The sequence below is a fragment of the Ovis canadensis genome, chromosome 20 (assembly GCF_042477335.2).
Source record: "Ovis canadensis isolate MfBH-ARS-UI-01 breed Bighorn chromosome 20, ARS-UI_OviCan_v2, whole genome shotgun sequence".
In the NCBI taxonomy this organism is placed as follows: domain Eukaryota; kingdom Metazoa; phylum Chordata; class Mammalia; order Artiodactyla; family Bovidae; genus Ovis; species Ovis canadensis.
This window is the reverse complement of record NC_091264.1, coordinates 59,010,837-59,023,996: the sequence shown is the minus strand read 5'-3', so window position 1 is coordinate 59,023,996 and position 13,160 is coordinate 59,010,837.

The following is a 13,160-nucleotide window of genomic DNA, read 5'->3' as shown; positions in this document are numbered from 1 at the left end:
TTTTGGCCTGCGGGGAATTTAGGATGGAGAAAACCAGGATACCGGCCCTAGGTAGTTAAGATTCGTATCAAAGGAATAATGTCCGTGAGCCCAGACTTTTGCATCTTCCCCTTCAAAGGAAAGCACTAAAGTCATTAACTTGAGATGTCTGATTTTTGTGATTAGCAGTAATCTTTTTATGCTCCACCGAGTGTTGTTTTTATTTTTTTAATTTTTCCCCCCAGAAAAAAACTCCTGTGTATCCTGGCTCCTCCTTTATCTCTTGGGAGCAGTTCCTCAGAGCCGTTTGAGAGGCTGTCTCCCCAGCTGCAGTCCTCAGTATGGTCCTGAAATGAAACTCTCAATTTTCAGGTTCTGTGATGTGTGATTTTTTTTTTCTACACTCTACAGTTCTCTAGCAGTCTAATACATCTAGCAACTGCATTTGGCAAGCACCACTAAGTAAAAGGACACAAAATTATGAGTACAGAATTAAGAAAAAATGTGAAGATTTACTAGAATCACAGATCGCAGCAAGTTACTTACTTGGAGACTTGACTCCCCTTTTCAGAGACCCATTTAGGCAATGGAAACACTGTGCAACTCTGGAACTCACAGAGATCCCAGCAAGTGGAGGCTCTCAAGCTTAAGCTTTATTAATACTGTAGTCAGTTGAAATCTGCTGGGATGTTAACATCTTTCTAAAATTTTCTCTGTTTATTTTCCTGGTTTCACTTGATTTTCATGGCAGTCTCTCAAATTACACAATTGGGTATTTTTGGAACTCTCTCTTTATCTTTTAGGTTTTAGTCTTTTTTTCCTCTTCTAGGGGTCAGTTTTTTAGCTCTTCTATTTCATGTAAGAACAAATGTTAGAGTTTATAAAACAGTGTAAGTTTTTCAAATTAGAATTATTTTAGAAATATTATTTTAATGATATGCAAAACTTTGATATCTTTTTATTTTGTACATTGTACAAAGTCTAAAAGAGAAACAAAGAATAACACAATTTTCTTCTACATAAGGAACTCTTATAGGTAACATTTTCTTTTAGTGATAGCCTGCAAATTTATAAAAATATGTACATATATAAATGCATATGTGTATATTTAATATATTTCTGATGCTACATGGAATTATTCTAAAGCACATCTAATTAGGCCAATGTGATTGACCAGTGGGATGTTGGTTACATTAGACAAAATTGTCATAACCATACATAAAAATTCTCTGTGGATAAATATATGTATATTCAAAATATCATATGTAAACAGCCCACAGAAGACATTTCTTTTTCATTTTGAATTTAAACCACCAGTTTCAACATTTTTAATTGAAAGAAGGTGTTTTTGAGCATTATTGCATAGATTTCACATTAGCATACCAGGAAATATTTTTGACCTTCAAAATACTAAATCTCTTCCTAATAGGGCTAGAAATGACTTAAATGTAGTATGATAGAAAATTGAAAGTATAGTATTATAAAAGTATAGTGATTATTTTAAAAAAATAATTTAAGACGGATGATACAAGCCGGAGAGAGGATGGAGTGGAGAGCAGGATAAGCAGATTGAAATGTGGATGAAATATCAAGAAATGAAGCTTAATTACAATACTTGGAAAATCATCTGAACTAAGTTGTGCAATGTATTGATGGATACACAATAGAAAACGAATAAACTACTATTCTAGCTACTTCAGTCTTAAAATGTCAGAATTTGTGCGACTATTTCCTTGCATTTTCCCTCCAAAATATTATAGCACATTGCTGTGTGTGTGAGCACATGCTTGTGTGTAGCAATGTTGTTGGTTTATTAGATTATGTGTTTGCATATGTGTGAAATATGATGGCAGAGGGCTGGTGGTGAATGACACAGAAGTGCTGTAACTACCTCAGTATGTTCCTCTTGCTTTTTATTTATAAATTATAATTATAGTTAAGAATCACTAAGGCTTTCTCTCACTGAAATATTTAACAACGAACAGAATTACCTTACTGTTTAATCTTTAAACTCTGCCTTTCTTTTTGAAAAGGCAATTAATTAAGTGCCCAGTAGGTATTTTTACTACTTTAAGATTTTTACTTTTTCTTTTGGCTTTAAATCAGTTTATTTCCTGAGCAGATAATTATGCAGGTATCTTCCGCATGTACATTTAATGCTTGAGATTTCTCCCCCCTGGAATTAAGCATGTAACTGCTGATAAACTGTTACTCACATACACAACTTTAGCTTGGGGGAAGCGAACAGCAAATACTGCCTCAGCAAAGGTCCTTTTCCTTATTGTCTGACTTAAAGATTTTTTTTTACAGCCCAAAGTTACCAAAAATAGCCCCCTCTTCTTTTAGGAATATTTACTTGGTATGCTGCTGATGTATTTATATCTGTTTTTACTCTCAATGTAGCTGCCTTAGGTTTTTTAAGTTATTGTTCAGTAGCCATTTTTTTGTGCTTTGAGGTCATTATATTTTCAAATTTTTTCTTAATTACAGTTATTCAACTTACTATAAAACAGATTCCTGAATATTTCATTGTTTTCCTACTTTGCACAATGTGGTGGTATTGGTTTAGTTGCTAAGTCATGTTTGACTCTTGCGACTGCATGGACTGTAACCCACCAGGCTCCCCTGTCCATGAGATTTCCCAGGCAAGCATACTAGAGTGGGTTGCCATTTCCTAGGAGATCTTCCCAATCCAGGGATTAAATCCCAGTGTCCTGTACTGCAAATAGATTCTTTACTGCTGAGCCACCAGGGAAGCCCTCACACAATATATCCTGGCTTTAGTTAGTTGCACTAAATGATGCCTCAAGAAAGACTCATACACATATTTAGCTGAAGGCAGGAGCTGCAGATTACATTTTCCCATCTTTTGAAAGTATGCAAAGGCCTCATTGGAAGGTAGCTATTTGCACCCACAAAGACATATTATTTTCTGTAATTGGTCATAAAAAGAATGGATTGTATAGCAATTTGAACACTAAAATGAACACTGTATTTAGCAGTAAGAGAAAATATCAATCTTAAAAACATACTAGCCTGGAGTTTTTGTTATGTGTTTTGTTTTGTTTTTTTCTTCCAGATGTAAAAATCTTTTTTTGAAAGTATGAAAGCTGCTTAAAGGAGCAGGAAAGAATAGGTGAAAAACCTGTATGCTTTCCTGCCCATCAGACTGGTAAAATATTCATAGTTGACCATCCTAAATTTAAGAGGACTCTCATACATTTCTGGTGGGAATATAACTAGGGCAACCATGTTAGAGATAATGTGATTATACTGAATCAGCTTGAGGGTGCTCGTATCCTGAGCTCAGCAATAATGCTTCTGGTATAACACCCTAAAGAAACGATAGCCCACCTGTGCAAAGAAATGAAGCACAGTGCTCAGTAAAGCTATTTACAATTTTGTAACATTTAAAATAGTAAAAATTGGAATGAGTACTGAAATTAGATGTCTAAAGACATTTTAGTATAGCCACATAATGGCATCGTGGAATATTATACAGCAGTAAACGTGACTAAGCTACACGGGTTAATACTGACCAATATCAGAAATATGTTTGAGAAGGAAAAGCAACTTGCTGAAGGGTAAGCCCAATGCCATAGGATTTATATAAAGCAAAAAAAAAAAAAGATTGTGCACACAAGGACTTGCTATTAAAGTAAAATATATAAGACAAACAAAACCATGAACTTAAGGCTAGTGGTTATCTCAGGAAGAAAAAGGAGGGAAATGAGATTAGGTACATAGAGGATGTTACCTATTTGTGTATAAATATACATATTAATATACAAGATATAATTTGGTTTTTTAAAAGAATACCTAAGCAAGACAGTGTTCAGAAAGAAAAAAATTAAGTAGTCAGCTTACTGCAAATGAAAGAATAATAAATAAAATTTTAAATAAATACAGATGAAAATAGATACCATTGATAGTGACACATAACAGCTCTCATTTATTTAATATAACAGAGATGAGGATGAAGACTGCCAAACCTGCTAAAAATCTGATTCTTTATTCCCTAGATTTTAACCTTGACTGACTGCATTCTGCTGTGAAAGAGAAAAATAGAATAAAAATGGTAGCTTGGAAATATATTATCAAGCATTGCATCTCAAAAGGAAGTAGTATTAAATATTTCTTTTAGAAATTTAATCCTCTGGGAATAAGGCTACCTTACTAACAGAGGAGCCTCTGGTTTGACTTTATCATATTTGATTTTCAGATCTCGTTTTTGGTAACCCTTATGTAAGGAATAAAAATATTTATTACAAATTTTAGCAAATACACTAAAAATAATCACACTCCCCTGTTTCTCTTCCCTTTTCCCTGCCTCATCCAGTCACATTATCACTATTCACCCTGGTGCACAAGCTAGAATCCCCAGCCCCACAGCCCCTTCCTACCTGCCCTCCAGCCCCCTGTCACAGTCATCCTGCCCATCTTGCTCCCACCCCTCCACTCCATCTACCGCCTCCTACCTTAGGCACCATCAGCGCTCACTTACCCGCAGGAAAAGCCCCAGCAGGCTGGCCACACCCTGGTTGACTGCACTGACGGTCCCTCGGTTTGGCCACCCTTCTTCGAGTTCTCCCCATTGGTCTGCCAGCCTAATCCAAGTTGAACCCGGGGCCTCCTTTACCTTCGGGCCTCCTGAGCCCTTCCCATTGCAGCCCTGTGCTGCCTGGGGCCCCTCCTCTCTACTGCGCCTGCACATCCTGAGGGCAGGAGGGATGTCTGATGCACCTTCAGCCCCCATGTCTAACGCACTACATGAGCCAGTAGCGTGTACGCAGTAAACTGAAAGGAAATGAATCACGACTGTTAACCCACGTTTAGTACAAACAGTTAAACTAAAAGTATATTGACCTATGCCATTGGCAAACAAGGACGATTTAAGCCTCCAGCTGGGTCCTCACCTCATCCTCACTTTCTGTTGTCGTTTTATCTCCTGGGATTCTCTCCCCCACCAACCACTCTCTCTCCTCTGGTCTACCCTCTACACTCTTCTGCACTGAAGCCGTCATTTGCTTGGGCAGTTAACTCAGTGGATACAGAGATTTTTTGCACAGTTAACTCATCGGGTGCACTTTGAGTATTGTGCTGGGTTTTCCAGAGCGGCATGTAGCGCTATTTCTAACCTGCAACTATACAAACCTATGGCGAGCTGGAATTTACGGAGGTTCGTTATCCTGCAGTATTGGCTCTATAAAGTGTTTATTGTAACTAAAAAAATAACCTCCCCAGCTTGACAAAGACCACTGCACTCCCTTTATGTTGCTTTAGGATAATATCATCTGATTAATATATTCCCCCACTTTCAGTAAGGGAACCTGGAATTTAGGTTGTGTAATCCTTTCCGGACATTTATGGGTGACAGACGTAAATGTGAATGGAAGGCTGCTCGGAGATGTAACTTGTATGTCCCATTTGGGAAAGTCTTGTCTGTGAATATCTCGTAGTACTGTGTACCATTACATCACCACCCTTCAACACACACACACACACACACACGCACACACGTATATTACTCACAAGGTCAATGACAGGCTTCCGTTACCTTTATATACTTTATCTTCAGTGCACACTCCGTAAGGGACATTCATCAATATCTGACCTTTACTTGACAAGCTAAATCCAGCTGCTCTTCCACAACACACCAGCCTCAATGACTCATCAAAACTGCTCATTTCCCAAATCGAATCATGTCCCCAGGTAGTCAACGTGTCACACATTCTGCTACCACCACGCTTACCAGTTCCTAGCTTCCTTTTCTTATTCCCGCAGGGTATAAGACTCGGAAAATATAAACATTCTGAAATAAAATGTTGCCTTGAAAGAAGAAAACAAGACACTAACTTCAATTGATGAAGATTACTTTACCCATGAACTTTTGCAAAAGAAGACTATTCACATGCAGCTTCAACAACACATTTCCTTCAAAACATCCTCAAAAGCTGTATTAAGAACCACTCTGGTACATTTTGTTCACAAAGAATAATATTCCAGCATGGATGTTTTTCAGTCACTAAGTCAGGTCAGACCCTTTGTGAGCCCACGGACTGCAGCATGCCAGGCTCCTCTGTCCTTCACTGTCCCCCGGAGTTTGCTCAGATTCAAGTCCATTGAGTCAGTGATGCTATATAACCATCTCATCCTCTGCTGCCCATTCTTTTGCCTTGCATCTTTCCCAGCATCTGGTTCTTTTCCAGTGAGTCAGCACTTTGCATCAGGTGGCCAAATCCCAGTGTATCTCTACATAGAAACCCTGTCTGTGTGAGACCCAAGAATCAAGATGGAAAGAGAAGGACAGACTATCCAGTGGTTCTCAGAGTGTGTGCCAAACATCCTTGCAAGCTTTCAAGGGGCCCACAGATGTTATTTACTTTTGTAAATTTCACTGTCCCGTGTGTGCGTGTGTGTGGTGATATTTCCCAAAGCCTATGTGACCTGCAATATCCCAGTCATCTCATTTGACTGAATGCAGAAGCAGATATGAGCATCCAGCTCTCTGCTCTTAGGCCAGACATGAAAGAGATTTGTGAAAACATAAAACATTGCTATTCTTCTCCCATGTTGTTTTGTTTTGGAAAATACAGTTATTTTCCATAAATATATTATTTATATTGATGAAACAGTTTATTACTGTCTTAAATGAATTTACAAATATTGAAAAATTTTCTCCATTTTAATTTTTACTACAGGAAATATTGGTAGATACAACCTGCCCTGGATAAAGCTCTTTGAGGTCACCAGTCTTTTTCAGGCCACTGAGCATAGAGTTTCTGAGACCAAAACGTTTGAGAAGGGCTGAGCTACACAAATAGGTGGGTACATTATTGTCAGCTTGGAAACATTTTTTCCCCTAAAATAAAAAACATTTTTCAAAACAATGTTTCAAAAAGATGTGTTCAGTGACTCAGAGAGGAGTTTTCCATGTAGAGGCCTCTTGATTGGCTATCAGCAGGCTGCACCTGGGCTAGTTTCCACCGGACCTTATCTCTACCACCCTCTAGAGCTCCCTTTAGGTAAACAAAGCAGAAGGGGAATGGGGGCCTTCAGGCCCCACAACAAGTTATTCCTGGAAGAGATTTGTTTGCCCCCAGGTCCTGGGCCTCCTGAAAGCTTTAGCTATTTAAGCAAATACCACCAGAGGGGTTTCACCTTCTCGGCTTGTCTAGCTAAACCCCATCCCGCTTGAGCTCTCCTGGGAATATAAGCAGCCATATAAAATACGTATTTGATTTCTGATCGCATAAGAATGACTAGGACGCATTTTCAATGTAAAGGTTCCAGCCCCCCATCCAGAACCTAAGAAATCAAAAGCTCAGGGCTGAGAGGAGCGTGTCATTCTCTTTGATAAGCTCTCTCCATGACCCTTGGTCTACAGTCTCCAGGAGGCCACTGTCGAGGTGCAGTCACCCAGGAGAGAAAGGAGAATCCCCGATGAGGGCATGTCCCTCCACACAGGGGCGCAAAGCAGGCATCATGGGCCTTGTTGTTACTGCTCAATTGCTTAGTCATGTCCAACTCTTTACAGCCCCTTGAACTGCAGCATGCCAGGCTTCCCTGTCCATCACCATCTTCCTGAGTTTGCTCAGACTCATGTCCATTGAGTCAGTGATGCCATCCAACCATCTCTTTCCTCTGTCGTCCCCTTCTCCTCCTGCCCTCAGTCTTTCCCAGCATCAGGATCTTTTCTAATTAGTTAGCTCTACCCATCAGATGGCCAAAGTATTGGAGTTTCAGCTTCAGCATCAGTCCTTCTGAATATTCAGGGGACTGATTTCCTTTAGGATGGACTGAAATACAAAGAAGTCTCTAATGGGAGCAGATCCTAACTTCTGCCATGAAGTCAGGGCAGGGTAGGGTACCCAGGAACCAGGGGAGGCGTCAAGGAGAGGAAAGCTGGGTATCACAGGGCCTTGTGGCGGGTATTTGGGTTCTGAATGGTGACTGATGGAGGAGAGAAAGAAAGGGAAATCAAGAAGGGGAAATATCATGGCAAGAAAAGAGAGGTTCCAGAAATGAGGACCCAAGAGTGCCAAATTATCCTTTTCCACCTAAAATTTTGCTTAGAGCTCTGGTGTAGTCAAGAGCCAACACAGGCTTGATAAGTTCCCCAATGTCTGGCTCTGATGAAGACTTGGAAAATATAAACAGAGAGAATTTCAAAAAGCCAGAAGGAATGATCACATAAATAAAACCTAAAAAAATCAGACCAATATGCACTACAGTGGGCATGGAAAAACAATCAGATCTAAGAGAGAGCTTTTTCACCTACATAGGGTGTTTGAGGGCAGAAAGCCTGTGTCTGCATCTTCCTCCAGCCCTGGGGCTTAGGAAGCAGGAGGCAGAGGAAGAAGAGGCTCAGCCTGGCTGTTTACCATTCCCTTTTGCTGGGCACATTGTAAAAAAACCCATTCAGAAACAACCCAAGAGAATTTATGGCCTTTATTTATCTTTTCTGGGCTGTTCTTTAGTGCCTCACATTAGAGTCAGTGAAGCTTCAGTGCACAGTAGTCTGAGGTATAGCTAGGGGCTAAATCCTAACCCTCTGTGATCTTTTCTATTGTTCCCAGTTCGAGTTCCTTTCAAAGAAGCGTTCAACATGGCATCTCTTTCCTTGGTTCTTTCCACCTCCATGCCTTATGAACACATTAGGCCATTCACATATTGATGGTTTTTAAAAGAAACTATTGCATTTCAGCAAAGGCCTACTGGGGCTTCCCTGGTGGCTCAGAAGGTAAAGAATCTGCCTGCAGTACAGCTAGAGAAGACTGTTGAGAGTCCCTTGGACTGCAAGGAGATCAAACCAGTTAGTCCTGAAGGAAATCAACCCTGAATATTCATTAGAAAGACTGATGCTGAAGCTCCAATACTTTGATCACCTGATGTGAAGAGCTAACTCATTGGAAAAGACCCTGATGCCGGGAAAGATGGAAGACAAAAGGAGAAGGGGGCCACAGAGGATGAGATGGTTAGATAGCATCACCAACTTAATGGATATGAATTTGAGCAAACTCCAGGCAATAGTGAAGGACAGGGAAACCTGGTGTGCTACTGTCTATGGGGTAGCAAAGAGTTGGACATGACTTAATGATTGAACAGCAACAACAAAAGGCCTAAAGAATTTGGGAGAGATGGCGAACAGGGTAAAGTTGGGTTTATTGGGATGATTTTTGGTTGCCCAGATATTTTCAACCTTCACTTATTTTTATTGTGCAAACAAGATTAGATTGTTCTACCAAGTCTTACCCAAGTTTTACAACACATTCGCAAGTTGAAATCAGTGTGGCAAAGAGCACTCTTACCACTGGCAGCATTGATAACTAACAGGGCCAGGAGGAGCTCAGTTTAGCCCACTCTGTAGTGCCTTTGAAAACCTCTTTGCTTTATTTGCCTCAACTTTCCCCATTCTCAAGATAAGATAGCCAAAGAAAGAAAAAACTTTACCTCATACAGGTCTTTCAGAAGACAGACTGCAGGCTTATAGAATGCCTAATGAAAGGCACAATTCCATCTTCATTGGCTTGCTGCTGAGAAAGAACTCCCTTTCCAGGAGTTAGGAGATGCTTTCAATGATATCAGTTCTGTTTAATAAAAAGCCTCCTCTGTGCTTTCAGCAGTCAATGCTCTGAAAGCGTTCAGAGCATCCATGAACACTCTTTCCAAATCAATTCTTAGCATGGCTTCACATATCTGGAAGACATCACCACTTTTGTAAAAGCATGCAACACTACTGATCCAGGTGGTCAGAACCATCAATGCCCACTTGAGGCTGAATTGCTTTTTATCTGTTCTTGTTTTCCCCCCAACCCACCCCACCTCAAAGGATCTTTCGTAGGGTAGGTCCTCATAGAATAGCAGATAAAGGATTGTGTACTGCTGGGAGCCAGCGTGAGGAATTCCACCCATGACAGGGTCATGCTGCAGAGCTCTGATGGCAAGGCTAATCAGACCTCAGGTTTCCCCCCTGGAATTTCCTGAGCATCCACCCCCCAAAAAATAAAAATCTGCCTGCTTTTCCACTCTTCTGACATTCTCTGGAAAAAGTCAACTCAGGGCTTTAGTCTTCTGCATTTGAAAGAGTGTTTCAATCCAAAACCCCCTCTGATGGCTTTCTAGCCTACCTGCAGGACTCCTACAGCTGTGCGTGTGATTGTTTGAGGCCTCCTGACCGCAGGAGGCACAGGAAGCTTAAAACATCCTAGGAATGTAGGGGCTTCCGAGGAGTCAAAATCATTAGAATAGGACTGATTAAAAGTTTCATTTGTTGAGCCAATACTTGCTGCCAAATTTTCATATCCTTTATTTTTAGATATAGCTGGTATATAGAAAAACAAGTAGTAGACCTGGTATTAGCAACATTAGATCTTTGAGTTAAGTACCTTCTTTATTATAACCCGCTGCACCTTTGTTCTATAGAGATGTGACTTTAATGCTTTAAGGAGATGCAGATTAAAGAAAAACACTTCAGGGGAAACGAAATTAACATTCATTAAAGAAGAGAGCCAAAAAGTGTTAACAAGCCTCTTGGCCAGAAGGTAATGTAAATCACCTGAGACCTTTTGTATACAAAAAGAGATACAGAAAGAGTCTGGGCTGCGAATGCTACACAATTTTGTATTACCCACTGAGCTCTATGTATAATCAAAAGTATAAAAGGCCTTGAAGGACCATAGAAGCAGAGCCAGTCACTGGACTGGTTTCCCCCGTGTCTCCTCTTTACTGTAATTTCAGGCTGAATTCCCATCTGGGGCGTGGAGGCTCACTATGTCTACTTACTTGACCCGGCTTTTAAGATCCATAAGAGAGAGAGCCCAAAGCGGGGCACTCTCTGATATTCAAATGGGTGCCGGCGGCCTAACGTAGATGGTGCAAGCCCCTTGTCTGGAACTTTATTGGTTTTCCACATAACCCAAGTTAATCAGCCTCTTCTCTCCACTTAATTTTCCTACTACATTATTTCTTCCTAATCTAATCTTATATTAATAAATAAGTCTTTCCTCGCCAACGCCGTCCCCGCTTCGAATTCCCTGGATCCACCGGGGCTGGACCCCGGCAGTGTACCAATGCCCGATGTCGTGTCCTAGTTGAATGTGACCTGAGAATGAGATCTTTGGGGTTATTTAGAGAGTTCTCTCCAGATTTCATATTGCATGCTCAAGGTGAGTGAGGTCCACAGGGACCCTGGGCCACGTCTACTGCAGGGAGGTACGGAGGGATCCTGGGACACCATGAACTGATCTGCACCCCAAGGGTTCATTCACACAGACACAGTGGGGCAAGGAGCACGTGAGAACTCTATGTTCTGTCTCTTGAGATCACCCTTCCAATTAGCTACATCTTCTCCCAGATTTCAAATGTTTAACAGCTTTTCTCTGAAATTTTATTTTTGTTTCTGTATATTTTATCATTTTTCTAGCCAAGCATTAACTTATTCACTCGCTCAGCAAATAAATATCTATTGAGTACATATCCTGTTAAGAGATAGGGAATCTGTTAATTGTTTTTTTACAACTAGTATGTATCTGACACATGTAGGATTCTGAACCTTGTGTTTGTATTTATGCATGTGCTATTTGTGTGTATATTTACTTATTTGTCTGATTGTGAGTTGCATACTACATGCATAATTTTCTTGAGGGAAAAAGCTATGTTTTACTTATCTTTGTACCCACAGATCTCAACACACAGTAAGTGCTCAATAAACATTGAAATAATGTTAAATCATATCACCTTCCATAATGGGATTGAGGCAAATTATAATTAAAGCATGTATCTCATCAATACAAAGCTCAAAATATCAGTAAAATCTTGTCGAAGAAATGGAGAAGAGCATTAACCTATAGCTGATGCAAATTACGCTATAAATTAGACTCTAAGCTTTCCGATGTGTTGTTTGTTGTTGTTCAGTTGCTAAGTCATGTCTGACTCTTTGCAACCCCACAGACTGTAGCCCTCCAGGCTCCTCTGTCCATGGGATTTTCCAGGCAAGAATACTGACTGGGGTGGGTTGCCATTTCCTCCTCTAGGGGATCTTCCCAGACCAGGAATTGAACCCATGGCTCCTGCATTGCCAGGCAGATTCTTGACTGCTGAGCCACCAGGGCAGCAAGCTTCTTGACAGCCAAGGTTAAAAATTTCCCAAGATACATCAAAAATAAGGATTATAGATTCAAAGATGTTGAGTTCTAGATTTTTATATATTTTAGATGCTAATAAACATTTTATTATTATTTTATTACATTTCTGAAATTTTTCAATTATAATTACACATTTATCTTGAGATAATATTGATTCCATAGAAAAATTACTTTTTTGTTTTTACGTATACAAGGTACTCGGAGAAGGCAATGGCACCCCACTCCAGTACTCTTGTCTGGAAAATCCCATGGATGGAGGAGCCTTGTAGGCTGCCGTCCATGGGGTTGCCAAGAGCCGGACATGACTGAGCGACTTCACTTTCACTTTTCACTTTCATGCATTGGAGAAGGAAATGGCAACCCACTCCAGTGTTCTTGCCTGGAGAATCCCAGGTATGGCAGAGCCTGGTGGGCTACCGTCTATGGAGTCGCACAGGGTCAGACAAGACTGAAGCGACTTAGCAGCAGCCGCAGCAGCATACAAGATACTTGAAAAAATAGAAAACATCAAATAATCTTATGACATAATAAACGTTAATCTTTTCCAAAATGAAACTTCCATAGCCTTTTTCATTAGAAGTGAGCAGATGAGTTGCTTCACTATTTTTGAGACGATAAAGTTTATACATAAAATGTGCCCAAAGTACATCAAAAGCCCACCCTATTCTGTTCCAGTGAAACCAACCTAAGTCAAGATCAGGATACTTGGAGCAGTCAGGTGGACGAGTGCCTAGAGTAAGATGGGTGTCAGGCAGGCGGCGGCGTCAGCAAGCAGTGCTGTAGAGTAATTCCTCAGTAGAGAGAGCCATTTATGAAGACTCTGATGGGGAAAATAACCTGAACATTTCAATGAACTGAGAACTCTGATTGCTAATTAAGAACAGACAGTCCTGTTGCTTTTCTTATTCTTTGAGCCTCTTGAGCTCTTAGAGTCAGAGACAAGCTCCAGGACCACCCACTTCCTGTGCCCCCAGGGGACCACTAACTCTGCGAAGCCTCAGTTTCTTATTCTGCAAAACGGGGATCATAATACCT